The 12,214-nt window shown below is 41.2% G+C and overlaps 1 protein-coding gene across 3 annotated transcripts in view; it reads left to right on the forward strand.

Moving 5' to 3' along the window:
• Nucleotides 1–5,730: 5,730 nt before the first annotated feature.
• Nucleotides 5,731–12,214, forward strand: part of ABCG2 (ATP binding cassette subfamily G member 2 (Junior blood group)) — a 159,723-nt gene continuing 153,239 nt past the window's right edge. For 2 of the 3 annotated variants that reach the window (XM_045079385.1, XM_004756102.3), the window contains exons 1-2: nucleotides 5,731–5,955; nucleotides 6,143–6,297. The gene's annotated coding sequence lies outside the window, so the exon portion shown is untranslated. Of the gene's footprint in view, nucleotides 5,960–6,142; nucleotides 6,298–12,214 lie in introns of all 3 variants that reach the window. The other variant, XM_013058053.2, reaches the window with a different exon arrangement.

Below are 12,214 nucleotides of genomic sequence, written 5' to 3' on the forward strand. Positions count from 1 at the left end.
TCCACTGTGTCCCTCCTGTCCTCATTTCTTTACAAGTCTTATTCTCGCTCCCTTCTCTTACCCTCTCGACCCTGCTCGTGTCGTCACACCGGCCGTGACAAGGAAGTTGTGCTGGCACAGCTGAGAAAGTGTGACCATGGTGCTTAAAATCAGACACAATGATAATGTAAGAAGATAAAAATTTAGGAGGTTTCTTAGGTGTTGTCTGGAACATCTTTCCACTCTGATACTTCTCTGATGCTAAATCTGCTTTTAGGGATCAAAGAAATGTGAGAGGAATTCCTAATGCCAAAGCTTAAAGCCAAAGTCATGAGAGAATTCCCGACTTAAAGTTCCTATTTAGAAACCGAGAGAAAACAAGAATTGGAGTTTTTAATCTTAATCTCGTGTTCAAGATTGCATGGTTTGTTAGATGTCAGACCAGGGGACTGGCTTCCAGGCTGTACCCCAGAGGTCACTGTGCAGTTCTCTGAGGACAGAGGCTACGTAATTTTACTCAGCTTCATTCATGTGCTGAATGAAGGAGGGAATGAATGAATGTGCTCTACCCTAGGGGTGTAGATGAAAGGGAAGAGCACTGTCATTTCTCTAAAGATGGAAAGCTTTAGAATTTGGGGGAGGGGAAAAATAAATATTTATTTCAAAAATAAACTTTATCAAAACAAAGGCAGAAAAAATGTTTTGGATGTCAGAAAGATCTATGTTAGGGGCACCTGGGTGCCCCAATTGGTTAAGCATTCAACTATTTTTTTCTTTTTTAAAAAATATTTTATTTATTTGAGAGGAAGAGAAAGAGAGAGAGCACAAGCAGAGGGAGGGGCAGAGGCAGAGGAGGAAAAAGCAGATTCCCCGCTGAGCAGGGAGCAGGACCTAAGCCAAAGGCACAGGCTTAACCCACAGAGTCACTCAGGTGCCCCAAGCATTAAACTCTTGATCTCAGCTCCATTCTTGATCTCAGGGTCATGAGTTCAAGACCCATGCTGGGTGATGCACTGGGTGTGGAGACTATTTAAAAAAAAAAAAAAAATCTATGCTATGTTGCTAAATCATTTGTCACTAATTTCAAGGGATAATTGAAAATTATCTTCTGGGGGCGCCTGGGTGGCTCAGTGGGTTAAGCCGCTGCCTTCGGCTCAGGTCATGATCCCTGGGTCCTGGGATCGAGTCCCACATCGGGCTCTCTGCTCAGCAGGGAGCCTGTTTCCCTCTCTCTCTTTCTTCCTGCCTCTATGTCTACTTGTGACCTCTGTCTGTCAAATAAATAAAATCTTTAAAAAATAAATAAATTTCTAAAAAAAAAAAAGAAAGAAAATTATCTTCTGAAATGTTGACATGTCTGCATCAGAAACATCAGGGCAAAACGCTTGAGTGTGAAGTCTGAGTTGCCTGAGTCCTTTCCTACTCATCTGAATGACTGAGGAAGTTATTCAACCCATGCTGTGAGTCCATTTTGTATTTGCAACGTGGAGCTATTAACAGCATACAAGGTTGTTGTGAGACATAACTAGTTAATATACAACTGACACAGTCATACATCTCATTTTCTGCCACCAAGTCCTGTCTCCCTAGTCAGTTTTGCTTTAGATAAATGTTTCTCTTTGTATTTGGTTTATCCTTCCTCCTCCACTTATGGTCCTTTCTTTTCCTCTCACTACCTTTTCTACTTTTTCTCTTTTTTTCATTATTTCTCTCTCTGCCTGACTGGATTTCTTCTTAATATTCAAATACTGCTCCCTCACTTAAAAAAATGACTGATAGCGGGGTGCCTGGGTGACTCAGTGGGTTAAAGCCTCTGCCTTCGGCTCAGGTCATGATCTCAAGGTCTTGGGATGGAGCCTCACATCAGGCTCTCTGCTCGGCAGGGAGCCTGCTTCCTCCTCTCTCTCTGCCTGTCTCTCTGCGTACTTGTGATCTCTGTCAAAATAAATAAATAAAATCTTAAAAAAAATGACTGATGGCTATGAACTTTAGTAAAACTTCAGAACAAAAAACTTAATAACTGTTAAAATTCTGTTTTCTTTATTCCAAACTATTTTCTGATCTCTGCCATGATCATCCATCCTTTTTTTTTTCTTTTACATTTTAAAGTCAGTGAGTACTTTCATGTTATTTTAGTTCTGGTTTTCTTCACCTGATATAACTTCATACTAAAGGGGATCAGCATATGCCACTTTGACGTAAGGATTATTTTGAGTTGAAGGAAACTGAGAATCAACAGATGCAGAAAGAAGCCTTTTTGGTGCCTCTGTTATCTCATTAAAAGCAGAAATTTCTGAAAAATGAGGCTGTTGTAAATCCCTCTTCAGGATGGGTTTACTCCCAGAAGAGAGAACAAGAGTAATCCTACCATAAATCAAATGGTTCGTGGCCATGAAGAAGACGGAAAAGATCACTCACACATTCATAAACAGACGTTATCACAAACTTTTTTTTAAATCTCCAGTTTGTTCGTCTAAAAACCCATTTAGCTTTCCTAAAGAAACTTATTTTTTCTTCCCACAGAAGCCTTTCCTCCACTCTCCTCATTCCCCTACTAAGTTAGGTAGATAAATCTCTAACATACATATGGGTAAAACCTTTTTTCTCCTGTCAATCTGTCGTTTCCCAGTTTAATTTGCAGGTCCTCAGGAAGTATATCTAAAGTTTTACTCCCTAGACAGTTCATATGTCACGTATCCATCTAGACCATATCCTTACTAATTTTTGTGATTGTGATATCATATACCATAATTTATGTTGCATTCACTTGTTGTGGGGCACGTTGTTTCTAACTTTGCACTTTTTTGAACTCTCCTTCCCTTGTACCACTTCCCTATACTACTTTGCCTTCTCTGCCATGGAAGATATACCAAACATACAAATGGCAAGATGGAACTAGAGTGTATTATGTTAAGCGAAATAAGTCAATCAGAGAAAGATAATTATAGGGGTGCCTGGGTGGCTCAGTGGGTTAAAGCCTCTGCCTTCAGCTTGGGTCATGATCCCAGGGTCCTGGGATTGAGCCCTGCATCGGGCTCTCTGCTCAGGCGGGAGCCTGCTTCCTCATTTCTCTCTGCCTGCTTCTCTGTCTACTTGTGATCTCTGTCTGTCAAATAAATAAATAAAATCTTAAAAAAAAAAAAGAAAGATAATTATCATATGATCTCACTCATATGTCAAATTTAAGAAACAAGGCAGAGGATTATAGGGGAAGAGAGGAAAAAAATAAATAATATAAAACCAGAGAGGGATACAAACCATAAGAGACTCTTAATCATAGGAAACAAACTGAGGGTTGCTGGGGGGGAGGGAGGAGGGGGAGTAAGGTAACTGGGTGATAGAATACACCTTGGAATAAAACTTCTGCCATCTGTACAGATTTATCAACATGTCTTTTAAATGTACCATTGAGGGATATCGGGGTGGCTCAGTTGGTTAAGCATCTGCCTTTGGCTCAGGTCATGATCCCAGAGTCCTGGGATCAAGCTCCACATCTGGCTCCCTGCTCATCTAGAAGCCTGCTTCTCCTTCTCCCTCTGCTGGCTGCTCCCCCTGCTTGTGCTCTCTCTTTCTGTCAAATAAATAAATAAAATATTTAAAAGTAAGGAAATAAATAAATATATCATTGATTAGGAGGTTTGTAACTTTGCCCTGGTTGCTTTTTACCTTTAGGCCTTGCTTAATACAAACATTTGTGCTACTAATAGAATGTATACGTGCCTTGCTTAATTACATTCCAGGCAAGATACAGCATCTCTGCTTTGCCTATGTGCTTACATCACATTAGAATGGTCAACTGTGCAATAACTAGGAAAATTATCACACAGGATTACAGTAATACCACATAAACGATTTCTCAGCCTTATTCATGTTTATGACAAAGAATGAAATGACGTTTGTATCCTCAGTGGTACTCAGTGGGTATCAATAAATGCTGGTTTCTCCTCTCTCTTCAAAAGGAAATAATCAGCTTTATAAATTTAAAAAGGAGGGGCGCCTGGGTGGCTTAGTTGGTTGAGTGTCCAACTCTTGATTTGAGCTCAGGTGATGATCTCAGGCTCATGGGATTGAGCCCCACATTGGGCTGCATGTTGAATGTGGAGGCTGCTTAAGAGTCTTTCTCTCTCCCTCTCCCTCTGTGCCTCCCCCTGTTTGGTCTCACTCTCTCTCTAAAAAAATAAAAATTAGGGGCGCCTGGGTGGCTCAGTGGGTTAAAGCCTCTGCCTTCGGCTCAGGTCATGATCTCAGGGTCCTGGGATCGAGCTCCGCATCGGGCTCTCTGCTCATTGGGGAGCCTGCTTCCTCCTTTCTCTCTGCCTGCCTCTCTGCCTATATGTGATCTCTGTCTGTCAAATAAATAAATAAAATCTTAAAAAAGAAAAAAAAGATTTAAAAAAATAAAAATTATAAAAAGAAAATGTAGAACACATTAATTAGCAGTCCAGATATATCCACAAAGATGGCAGAAATTTTACTGCAAGAAGAATAATCTCGGGACACCTGGGTGGCTCAGTGGGTGAAAGCCTCTGCCTTCCGCTCAGGTCATGATCTCAGGGTCCTGGGATAAACCCCACGTTGGGCTCTCTGCTCAGCAGGGAGCCTGCTTCTTCCTCTCTCTCTGCCTGCCTCTCTGCCTACTTGTGATCTCTGTCAAGTAAATAAATAAAATCTTAAAAAAAAAAAAAAGAAGAATCTCATATATTTCAAATACTCAAAGATGTGTTATGTGATTAAAATGTAAATTTATTTAAAAGAGTTATCTATGTTATTCTTGGCCTTATATATTTTCTCTTCAGGGGTTCCTAAAGTGCAACTACAACCATGAGGGAGGAGGGATCCTCCCCAGATTAAAAACTGATCCCCACATTAAAAAACAACAGCAACAACAAAAAGAGCCAACCGTGAAGGAGCTATTTCTTTATGATTACAGAGTTTCTGTTTGGGGAGATGAGAAAGTTTTAGAAATAGATAGTAGTGGCGGTTACATAAACTTCTGAATGCAATTCATGCCACTGAACCAAACATGTAAAAATGGCTAAAATGCATATTTTATTTTACCACCATTTAAAAAATAATAAAAATAAATAGGTAGAATTTCTTAACACATCAAGATTTTTTTTTTTAACTTTCATTTCAATCATTATTTATTGAATGCCGGAAGAAGGTGGAGGAAAAAAAATATATTTATTGAGTGCCTGATTTGTGCTTAGGTATGAGCAAAAGCAGACTCAGAATGGTGACTTAAATATAAAGAGAACTTAAATCATGGCGAGCTCAGTCGCTGACATTTTGCACATCTCATATCATTGTGCCAGTCTCTGTAGGGATGGCATCATTATGCTCAGCCTTTTGTAACTGGGGAAGCATGGGTGAAAAGACTTGTCAAGACTAGTGAAGAGAGAGGGACCAGAAGTTCTTAGTTAATGTCCTATTATTTCACTTAATACCATCACGTTTTCAGAAGATGAACTACTTATTTAATACCGTCTTACCTTCCTATTCTATTTCTGGGTTAGAAAAGGAGAACATTAGAAGACTAGCATGTTTGAAATATAGCTGCTCTCTCTTCCAATTGCTGGTGGGTCTTTGCCTTGAAACCTAACTCTTGTCTTTGCTTTGGTTTCTTTCACTTCCTTTTAAACGTGTTATCTTCTTGTTTGCACTTTTTTTGCTAGAAGGCAGGGCCTATGAGAGGAGACACCCCCCACCTCCATTTCGTCAGAGCTAGCGAAAGACAGGAAGTTTACACAGAGCACAACTATTTGCTAGGATTGGTTTTGATTCTTCCTCAAGTTGTCGCTAGTGTCGGAGATGCTGTTACCAGGTTCTGCTGCACAAAGAGAAAGATAAAAATATCTCTCTGACACGTGCCTTTTCTCTCTTCCCCATCCTCTTGCCAGGAACGCCGAAAAAGGATCCCAGACAGATTGGAGGCATCAGGTCGTCGGTTTGAATCTGAGTAGTCAAGAAAAAAATGTGGGTAATGCTGGGCTCCTGGGGGAGAAGGAAGGAAATCGGGGAGAGATGAGAACTGTTCATCACCCCCCCCCCGGCTATTTCCTCAAGGCTAGTTTCTTTGGAAAGTCTTGGTCTTTTTGGTCCTTGCAGGACCTTGCTGAGGGGCTGCTACATTTTCTCCCTTGTTCTTTCCCTTGTGTCCCAGGGCTGGCAAGAGTAAGCTCCTGGAACGTTAAGGGACATGGATCTGGGGCTGAAGTCTCTATAGGAAAACCTACCAGGGTAGAAGTCTCCGTATCACCGCTGCCTTCCTACGAAGGTTGGGCTGCTTTCCATCCAGCATCGCACGTCCTAATTGAAGTGAGTTGTCTGTTTTTATTTTTTCAAGTGTTCGGAGTAGAGAATCTTGGTTCTTTTTGGAATGCTCTTTAACAAACGTGTCACCTAAATCAGTACTTCTCATCCTTTAATGTGAATATGAATCACTTGGACATTGAGTTAAAAGGCAGCAGAATTCCGTGGGTCTGGTTTGGGCCTGAGTTTGGGTCTGCATTTCCGACAGACTTGCAGGCAGCCTCAGATCTGTGGGTCCTTGAACCACACCTTGAGTAATAAGGGCTTCAGCCCTCTAGGTTTTTTTGCTTTGGGGGGAAAAGGATTGGGAGGATGCTGGTGGAATGAAGGTATTTAACTAGGTATGTGATTTACGAAGAGCACCTGAAAAGAAAATCAGTCCCCATGCATTACCTTGGTTATATCTGCTCAATGGACTATCTCTAAAATTGGGGGTTTCTGTTCAACAGTTCCTAGATGTGGTAAGCCAAGTCACCCCAAGTGAGAGAGAAAGTTGGTCTGCTCCCTAGATTGCGTGGGTCACTTTAGGCAGAGCCAGAAATCTTGTTTTAATTTTTACAATTTAGGGGATTAAGTGTCCTACCACACCTCAACAGGTACAGCTAGCAGTTACTTTGATCATTTCAGTTTCAGTTAAAAATTATGCATGCTCGAAAAATAACTGATGTCTTCCACCTACCATTTTGAGGTATAAAGATTGTAAGGCCTATGAATCTACTACAAGATTGAACATAATTCAAGTAAGGAACATAAGTAATATGTTTTGTTTTCTTATGAGAGACCTTTTATCTCTCCTGGTAGTAGCTCCCTCTCTTAAATGATTCACATTTATCTGATAGTCGAGTTTAGTCCAGAAGAGACAAACTAAGAGGGGAAAAAAATGAATAGATAGGAAGTCTACCTATTCTGTCCGTAGTTGAGGGGAGAAAATAGCAATGGGGAAAAAAGGGGAAAGTAAAGAGTGTGGTGGCCTGGGATGTCATAGCTTCGGGAAATGAATAGAAGAAGCCCCAGCTTAGAAATAGAATTCTGACCCACAGACACATGGGAGTTCTTCCGGAATAGGAGCTCATCGCTTCCTCAGCCGGAGAAATATGCTTGAAACAGAATAAATTATAAATTGTGTTGTGATGAATGAACATGCCGAAACTATGTCATGAAGTCGGGGAGTAGGCACTGGGGTCAAGGGTCCGAGGAATGCGCTGGCCTCGTGAAGCGCAGTGGGAACCCATGAAACCATCCCTGAGGGGGAATTGCTTCTCTTTGAAATAAGCTTTGAATAACATCCCTTTCGAACACTGTGGTATCACCAGAGGTGTTACTTAAAAATTTAACAACTGTGTGGCACAAACTTTGACCAGTCAGAACAGAGGTTTTTGTAAACAGCCCGCACAATAGCAACTGCTAGGCGGTGAGAATGTCTGGGACTGAACATTGGCCGAAGCTGTTACAGGCTTTAATTAAACCTTTCAGGGGGGGATAAATTGTAAAGTCACAGATGAGTTCAGATATATTAATGGAATTCCACCACCATCTGCCAAAGCTCTGGCGCCATTTTCTCTGCTGAGGCCACTTCCCTCTGTTCTCTCTAGTCAAGCTCAGAGCAACCTCTCATTCCAGCTGTGTATCTCTTCCAACCTACGCTGAAGAGAAATCTTGAGTCACTACAAGACTCAAAATCCTACCTGCTTCCTGAGTAGAAGGGAAGATATATGCTGCGGTAAGGAGTTCCAGCAGCAAAACAAACTTTATCACCATGTTATCCTTCCATACAAAGCATCGTCACATATCTTATCCCACATGATTTTCACAACCATCATAGGGAGCAGGTCAAAGGGCTTATTATTCTAACTTGTTAGTGAAGAAATTGAGACACTGGTTAAGCCATTTCTTACAAGGCACACAGTTGGTTAGTGGGAGTGCTAGATTTGAGCGCCAGCCTGATGGCTCCAAGGTCAGGTTTATCTTGTACTTTCTTCAACCTCTCAGGACCTTTGACATCCTGTAGTGTTCTGTATAGGTCTGCTTTCTTTTTACGTCGGACTTAGAAAATTTTGTACGCTAAAAAGAGTTCTGTTTCTACTTCTTTGTCATTGGTGCTCATGCTTGTCTTAAGCTTTGCCTCCATTAAGGTCTTCACTCTGCAGGAATAAATATTTTAGAGCAAACTGTCTCAAACTCAAACTTTATCATGCTGAAAAATCACCTGGGGAGGGTGCATGGGTGGCTCAGTCAATGAAGCGTCTGCCTTCGGTTCAGGTGTTGCTTCTCCCTCTGTTCTTCACCCCCATCTCATGCTCTATCTCTTTCTCACTCTATCTCTCTCCCTCAAATAAATAAATAAAATCTTAAAAAAAAAAATCACCTGGATTGCTTGCTAAAACTCAGCTTCCTGGGCCCTACCTCCAGAGATTCTGAGTCAGTGGGTCAGGTCCCAGGTATAGAATTTGCATTTCTTTAAAGATTTTATTTATTTATTTGTTTGTTTGTTTGTTTATTTGACAGAGAGAGAGAGATCCCAGAGAATTTGCATTTTTTAAAATTTTTTATTTTTTATAAACATATATTTTGATCCCCAGGGGTACAGGTCCGTGAATCGCCAGGTCCACACACCCCACAGCACTCACCAAAGCACACACCCCCCCAATGTCCATAACCCCACCCCCTTCTTTCAACCCCCCTCTCAGAATTTGCATTTCTAATAAAATTCTAGATGAATCTGATGCTGCCAGCCAGTGGTCACCCTCTTAGACTATAGGAGCAGCTTGTCAGTATTTTAAAAGAATATATTTATGATTTAGTGAGGGAGCACAATGTGCTTGATAACACAGATTATAGAGCCAGAATTTCTGGGTCTGAATATTGAAGACCTCACTTAGGCAAACTGTGCAGTCCTGGGGAAGTTAACCTTTTGTGTCTGTTTCCTAATCTACAAAATGGAGACAATGGTATGACTTACCTTGGAAGTGAATTCTGAGGCTTAACTGACTCAGCAGCGCAGGGCTTTTGCTCTATGTGTTTGTTGTTTTATTACAGGTCTTGCTCAATTCATAATTGTACTTTATAACAGAGACACAAACAATAAGAATTCACATAGATATCAAATACCCTTCTTTAATGTAGGTGGTATGCAGGGCTTAATCATGAGTCAAACATGCTCTTGTGAGGGTTTTTGTGAGTTAATACCCCACGTCATCAGCTAGTACTTCCCACCAAGGGGAGAGAGAGCGTATGATGCTGAGAAGTTGACAAGGGTCTGCTCACTCAGGGCCTTATGTATCATCCCAAGGGTTTGGACTTAACAGTGATAGAGTGGTAGTTTGAAGCTGGGAGTGCAATCATAGTTACATTTTAGGAGTTGTCTTGCTGCAATGTGAGGGGTAGTTTTGAAGGAGGTGAGGCTATAGACAGAGGTGTTTGAACAGACTGTGGCAATCATCCTGGAGACAGTGAATAAAGGCTTGAACTAAAGCAGTAGGGTAGGGCGCCTGGGTGGCTCAGTGGGTTAAGCCGCTGCCTTCGGCTCAGGTCATGATCTCAGAGTTCTGGGATCGAGCCCTGCATTGGGCTCTCTGCTCAGCAGGGAGCCTGCTTCCCCCCCCCCTCTGCCTGCCTCTCTGCCTACTTGTGATCTCTGTCTGTCAAATAAATAAAATAAAAAAAAATTAAGCAGTAGGGTAAAGCTCTGAGCATCTCTCATGATTCATTCAAGTGAGGGAGTGGAACATAGGTCATGACTCAGGAAAATATGATCTGTATTAAAACTCCTTAGCTCTCACTTCCTTATATCAGAAGTCCACGGAGGCTGAGGATGGAGTCTATGTAGTCCCAGCCCCTAGCTCCCAGAAGGTCCCTGATGGATGTTTGGTGAGTGAATGCAAGAGAGTAAGTCAAATTCTCCTTGTGTTCTACAGGCTTCTGTGATCTGGCTCTGACTTACCTCTCCAGCCTCAGCTTCTTCCTCCTCTCTAACCTTTATTCTGGTCACACAGGCCTTCCTTTAAGCCTTTGAAAATGCCCAAATGTGACTTCTAGTCCAAAGAGTGTCGAAATGCTGCCTTTGGAGCAAATCTGTCCTGCCACCAATTAAGATAAAGTGTTTTTGGAACACAGCCGCAACCATCTGATTCTCCCCATTACTCCATAATGGCAGGTGGAGTAATTGTGACAGAGACCACATGGCCTTTGAAGCCCCAGGTATTTTCTATTTGGCCCTTTATAGAAAAAGGTCACCGATTCCCTACTCTAGTTCTTTCTAATTGCTGTGACCTCTGATCTAAAACTCTAACCTCAACAAAATTGTAGTAATCAAAAAACAGTGGTGGGGCGCCTGGGTGGCTCAGTGGGTTAAGCTGCTACCTTCGGCTCAGGTCATGATCTCAGGGCCTGGGATCGAGTCCCGCAGCAGGCTCTCTGCTCAGCAGAGAGCCTGCTTCCCTCTCTCTCTCTCTGGCTGCCTCTCTGTCTACTTGTGATTTTTCTCTGTCAAATAAATAAATAAAATCTTAAAAGAAAAACCCAGTGGTAATGGCATAAACAAAAAATACAGACCAGTGAAATGGAATAGAGAGAATGTCCAATGGGGAAAAGACAGTCTTTTTGACCAATGGTGCTGGGAAAACTGGATATCCACTACAAAAGAACTGTCAGACCCTTACCTTATACCGTATACAGAAATTAAGTCAAAATGAACCAAAGATCTAACCATAACAGCTAAAAGTATAAAACTCTTAGATGAAAACAAGGGGGAAAAGCCTCGTGACAGTGATTTCTCGGATATGACACCAAAAGCACAGGCAACAAAAGAAAAACCGATCTTTGAGCTTCTTCAAAATTAAAAACTCGCAAGTCTCAAAGGACATTATTAAGAAAGTGGAAAGCCAACCCACAGAATGGCAGAAAATATTTATAAATCATGTATCTGATAAGGGGCTAATATCTAGAATATATAAAGAATTCCTACAGCTCAACAACAAAAGCCAAACACCCGAATTATAAAAGGCAGAAGGACTTGAGTAGACCTTTCTCCAAAGATGATCGAAAAATGGGCAGTAAGCATATGAAAAGATGGTTAACATCACTAATCATGAGGGAAATGTAAATCAAAACCATAATGAGATACCACGTCATACCCAATAGGAAATAATAATAAGAAAAAAAGAGGAAAATAACAAGAGTTGGCATGGATATAAACTGGACCCTTCGTGCTTTGCTGATGGGAGTGTGAAGTGGCGTAGCCACTATGGAAAAGCTTGGCAATTCCTCAAAAGATTAAACATGGTGTTACCATACGATCCAGCAATTCTACTTCTGGGTATATACTGAAAGAATAGAAAGCAGGCACTCAAATAGAGATTTGTACACTTGTGAGTAATACAAGTGTCTCATCAGTAGAAGAACACCACAAAATGTAGTCTATGTTTATAATGGAATATTTGTTTTAAAAATTCTAACACATGGATGAACCTTGGTAACATTATGCTGAGTGGAATATGCTAGTCATCAAAGGACAAATACCGTATGACAAACAAACCTTTGTATGAGGGACCTACAGGAGTCAAATTCATAGAAACAGAAAGTAAGATAGTGGTTACTACCAGGGTAAGGGGAGAATGAGGAGTGATTGTTTGCGGCTACAGAGTTTCAGTTTGGGGAAATGAAAAAGTTCTGGAGACGGGTGGTGGTGTTCGGTGTCACAAAACTCTACTCAAAAGTGGGAAATTTTATGTTATAGATATTGTACCACAGTGAAAGAACAAACGAACAAACAGGTCTTTGCATGGCTGGTTCTTACTCTTCAGTTTTCAGCTCAAGTGATATTTCCTCAAGGAAGGCTCCCATGACTCTGTCACTTCCTTGTTTGACATACCACTTTCTGAAATGATCATATCTATCTATATCTATCTATCTATCATCTGTCTTC

The sequence above is a fragment of the Mustela putorius genome, unplaced genomic scaffold, assembly GCF_011764305.1.
Source record: "Mustela putorius furo isolate JIRA1106 unplaced genomic scaffold, ASM1176430v1.1 tig00000382_pilon_pilon_pilon, whole genome shotgun sequence".
Lineage (NCBI taxonomy): Eukaryota > Metazoa > Chordata > Mammalia > Carnivora > Mustelidae > Mustela > Mustela putorius.